Below are 5,104 nucleotides of genomic sequence, written 5' to 3' on the forward strand. Positions count from 1 at the left end.
ATCACCTATTAGGGAGGAGAGGAGGTTGAATAACTGACACATTTACATGCACATAATATACTGCAATAACAATGGAATAACTAATTAATTCAATGACAGAAATGTCCTTATTTTTTAAGGAAAAGCAAATTTTTTCAATGAATATAACATTAAATGAATCAGAAATACGCTCTATACATTGGAATATGTACATAGGTGTATAGAGGCCCATTTCGAGTGTTCTAATGGTACATTGTGTTTGCTATGCATTAGAAGGCTATTGGATGATTAGAAAACCCTTGAAAACCCTTGTGCAATGATGTTAGCACAGCTGAAAATAGTTTTGCTGGTCCTAAAAATCCTTATTTCTAATCTTGTCAATGTCTTGACTATATTTTGTATTCATTTTGCAACTCTTTTGATGAATAAAAGTGTGACTTTTAATGGAAAACACAACACAAATTCTACAGGTGACCCCAAACTTTTGAACGGTAGTGTGTGCAAGTGGGAAATGCCCGAGTAGAAATGTGTCTAAGCACGCAAAATATACTGCCTTATGCTTTTTTAAACTGTAGTGTTTTTGAATTATGCGTTACCTAGCAACATACCCACAAGAAGTTATTAATTTGATGTCAAGACTGACAAAACGCAAGGATATAGCAAAACAGCAGCATTATAGCAGCACAAAATGCATGTCTATGAGAGAGTTTGAAGCTTTTTTTCATGATTAAAACAAGATTTGATCAATGTTTTTTAACATTTTCTGACATTTTATGGACTAATCGAGATACATTTTGGTAATGTAACCTTAAACGGACAGGGGCATATTAAGTTTTTCTGACCACATTTGATATTGCTTAATTTCTTACTATTTTCTATTTATCAAAGTCTGATATATAAGCAGTAGAACCAGCAGTGTTCATGTGCAATAAATGTTTTAGGAAAGTCAGACAGAGGCAGAGAAGATGAATTGACAAAGAGGCAAACACATTTTTTGGGCCGGATAACAGAAACATAAAAGCTTATCATTTACATTCCTGACAGATATTACTGTGGTCTAACCACAGGCTACAAGGATGAAGCATGGAGAGCAGTCAGAGGTGTGAGTGTAGAGGGCGTCTTCCTGCGTGTGTTTCGTACCTGACAGGAGTTCAGTCACAGACTGGCGCTGGTCACGGTTCAGGGTTCAGTCGACTCAGCTGCAGATCTGAACACGGCCCAAAGAAGAAGAAAATAAAATAAAGAGTAAAAGAACGATCAGAGGAAGAATGCCAAAAAGATCCAGAGCGGTGTTGAGTTGCCCCTGGAGACCACATTCATCCATGTGGGACCCGAATACAGCTGGTTTCTATGGTGACAGCGACATACTCGCCAAGGGAATTCCAAACGCCATAGAAATCACAATTATAGAAACAACACCACATTGGGCTGCGATGGTTAGCGCAAAATATCCCTGATGTCCAACCCTCGTGCACTCGTGCCAGACACTAAATGCAGTGTGGAGAGAGAATGGGACGACACAGCAGGGTTTACTGACAGGGGGGGAAAAAACTACAAAAAACATGTGACGGAAAGAACAGTTTCAAAAGTGTTTTATGTTAAAGAAATATACAAATATCGGGGTGAAAAAAGCCCTTTAGAGTTGCTACTTACCACAGAGCTAAGGATTGTGGAAAACTCCAAGACGCAGCGCATCCATACTGAGACTCTTGTCCAAACGGGAGGGCTTTACTGAAGAAGCAGCGTCCTGAGATAGAGAGAGACAAACATTAAAGTAGGATTAACGAGATGGAGAAAGAAGGAAGGAAGGAGGAGGGAGAGAGGAAGAGGACAGCAGGACACCAGAGGGACAAATAATAAAGACACATCAATTATTCACAACCTTGATCAAACATTAATACAAAAGGTGGGTGTGTGTGAGAGTGACTAAGAACATAAGGCTCATTTTGTATAAAGCTCATATTTTTTCCACCCCCTTTTGGTGCAGTCATGCAAACCCTTTCCCTGACTGGAACCATCATAAACTTAATGCCACAGGAGACTTGTAAACTTCTCCCGTACACCACTCCTTTCCAACAACCCATGCACGTTACTGCATAACGCAGTCGAGACTGCACGGACACACAATCGTCTACGAGAAGTGATGAGACAAAACGTAATAAGCGGAGCTAAAATGGACCATAAAATCGCACTAATCCTTGCATCGAGTGGCTGGAAAAACACCTGGAAAGGTTATTTAGGAAATGAAAGAGAGCTCACGTCCACCTGGCACGTGGATCTTTTAGCTCAACTTGAGCATGTATATATCAGGGGATACAATACATACAATAGTATGTTCAAAAAGTGTGCTCTGGCTTGCCATTTCTGTCATTTTCTATCATCTGTGATGACTTTGAGCAGCAATCAACTGTGGGGTTTGATAATCTGAGAAATCATTAGATGACAATAACTGTGCACACAATAGTTAGAGAACTTAGAAAACCACACAGAACTAGGACACATTTATTTATGGTTTTTCATCAAAATTAGCAGGAGAAGGCACAGAGGAACAACCGATGACTGCACCAATTCCCCCTCTCTCTGTCCTGCCAGATTGTGCAGCTCTAATTCAGCACATAATTTAGTTGTTCTCATATAAATGCACTAAGTATAACTAGAAAATGACCTACGTTTGTTATATTGAGGGTTATACTATACTGTTATACGTCATTCTGCATTTAACCCTGCTACTCAAAGGAATCAGAAGATGGATTTATAACTGTTAGATCAGTTAAATCTCTGTATTATAGTTGAATTGTGAGTTCACAGAGACTCCCAATTCTCCTGTGATTCTGGAGCTGGCAGCCGTCTGTCGTTTTAAACTATTTAGAGATCGTCTCTTTACTTAAGTTCACTTTACCCCAAAACACACGATCCCTCTCCTCGGTGCACACATAATGACAGATTTTTGTAAATGAACAAAACAGTTGTTTCTGGCAATGATTGTCTCCCTCTGCTTTCCCTTTTAAAAATCCAATTTTGGGCTTTTTTTCCCCCCAGTGTTAAACAATGGTTAACAGACAGATCGGCAAACACATAATAAGTGACATGTGTCTGATTTAAAGATTGGCTTACACTCTTGTACCTGAAGGCAAACAGCAGCTGTGTGTTGCCAGACATGTTTTTCACATTATTCTGAACAGTTTGTGCGTGCGCTGTTGTTTCCACGGCTGTCAGAGGAACATTTAAATAACACTGCCGTTCTGGAGCTTTAGAATTAGCCGAGATCCACAGAAACTAAGCAAATCTAGCACATATTTGCACAGTTTTATAAGAAAAGTGGTGACTTTCTTTGAAGGCCCTGGTGCTGGGACAAAGGCCAGAACATCACTCACACAGTCAAGTGGGAATATGAAATTCAAAGGATCAAAGAACCAACGAAAAGAACAATGTTTTTTCTTTTTTCAACAAATAACACAAAGTTAAGCAATCATCCAGGCTTTACTTTGACATTTTTATAAAGGAATATGTGACAAATACTCAATACTCAAACTAGTTCGTCTCGATGAATGAACCCGTCCTGTACTGAGGAGATCATTGTGTACGCTGACACAAGTCACACAACAGCACAACAACATCTGGTTTGTCCAAAAACAACACAAGGTGTTACACACACGCAGTGGTTAGAACCATCTGAAGTGTGACTATATAATTTGAACCTCAGACCAGCTGTACATTTTATAATGGTTTAAAAACCAACGAGTATAAAAACGGTCAAGGACAAAGGGTGGAACGGTAATGTACACTAGCGATTCATAAAAATAGCAATAAAAAACATTGCATTCTGGGATTTAAAATGACATGGCACGGTTAGTTAACTGAATCCTGCAGCAACAAGTCTTCATACCAGGGAACGTGTGTGTGTGTGTGTGGTCCAGGTATTACTCATGTTGTCGGGACCTAAATCACTTCACACAGTCATGATAATATGCAGATTTAGGTTTGGATAACAAGTAAGTAGTAGTAATAGGTTTGGAAAAGTCTGCAGGAAATTAATTCCATGTAATTTTCTCTGAAATCATGGAAACACAACGTCTATTTTAAAAGTATGAAATATTTTCCGTGAGACGTGGATTTATAGGTCGGTATATGGCATCTGTAATAAATGTAAAATGTCTCAAACCTATTAATCATTACTACAAGAGTCAGTTTAAGGTGCAAACTGAGAAAAACCTCAATAATGAGACAGTAAAACAAGGATATGGATTTACACTTCTCTGTCTTAGATAAATGTAAGGTACTGAGGTAATTTGGTACAGGCTGTTCAGTCTTCTCTACAAATATGAAATATAATGCAACTGCTCATGGGTTTATTTCATCCTCTCCATTACAGCATAATCCATTCAGATCACACAGCGAGCCGAACCAAAGGAATGGCCGTTAAGTCTGGTTTATATGCCGTCGCTTTTCATCTCCACGTAACCACACAGACCTCCGAGCTGGCTGCCTCGGTTGCCAGTTGACAGTGCATCATCGTGATCGCTACGGTCGGAGCGTCTTTATTTTATCTGTGCTGCTCTTCACCCTCATTTGTGGTTAAGTTGATCTATTGTGGCCGACAACGCAGAAGAAGAAGATTTGGGATTTACTTTTACAGAGAGGACGACAACAGCAGCGCAAGGAACAAGGAACGTAGAAGTCAAAAGTTAAAGACGAAACGTCTCCTTGAAGATGAGACGGAGTCCATGACTTAATAAAGTGTAACATGAGAGGAAATAACCACTTTTTCTGTCACTCACAAATCACAAAATCAGGCTTTGCACTCATAGTACACCAATAATCCTCACTTTCGCAAAGTAGTTGCGTCATAAACTGACTGAGTATGATGGGTAATGCTTTTGTTTAGGGCTGCAACTAAGAATTATTTTCACAATCAATTAATCTAATTTGACTATTTACTCGATTAATCATAAAGTGTCAGAAAACGTTGATCATCGTTTCCCAAAACAACTTCTTGTTCTGTCCACAAACTAAAATTACTTGTTTTAATTATTTATTTGTTATATGGAGCAAAAAACTCAAGAAATATTCAAATTGAAGAAGCTGGAAAATCAGAAAGTTTGTTTTAATTCACAAAAAAAAATGC

Source organism: Microchirus variegatus (assembly GCF_963457635.1).
Source record: "Microchirus variegatus genome assembly, chromosome: 23".
Taxonomy (NCBI): domain Eukaryota; kingdom Metazoa; phylum Chordata; class Actinopteri; order Pleuronectiformes; family Soleidae; genus Microchirus; species Microchirus variegatus.